The 325-nt window shown below is 43.4% G+C and overlaps 1 protein-coding gene across 1 annotated transcript in view; it reads right to left on the bottom strand.

The window, feature by feature from the left end:
* Positions 1–325, bottom strand: part of LOC119581940 (60S ribosomal protein L22-like) — a gene marked incomplete at its 3' end in the record, with an annotated part of 43,871 nt that overhangs the window by 26,209 nt on the left and 17,337 nt on the right.

Raw genomic sequence — 325 nt, 5'->3', positions numbered from 1 at the left:
GTATGTTCTTGTAGTGATTGAGTTTGAGCCCCTTTGACCCAAGGGATCCTAACATTCAGCTTTGAACATTTACCCTGTGAGACTGATAACCTCCGTCCCAAACATGTGCAACTAACGCTTACTTGAGCTACTGACAAGCAGTGTTTGTAACAAGTTTGGTGTTGCTATGGTGGAACCCTCTCTCATTAATGCAGGTGCAGGTGCAGGAAATGTGTGTTGGGTGGCTTGGTTTCTGCACCTGGTTTCATTTGTCTTGTACTAATGACACATGTTGAATGTTTCACTAACTTTGTCATTGCCTGAATAGTATCTCCATGCAAGAGCT

This window comes from Penaeus monodon, chromosome 15 (assembly GCF_015228065.2).
Source record: "Penaeus monodon isolate SGIC_2016 chromosome 15, NSTDA_Pmon_1, whole genome shotgun sequence".
Taxonomy (NCBI): Eukaryota; Metazoa; Arthropoda; class Malacostraca; order Decapoda; family Penaeidae; genus Penaeus; species Penaeus monodon.
The sequence above is the reverse complement of the archived record's forward strand: the minus strand, read 5'-3'. Positions and strand labels throughout refer to the sequence as shown.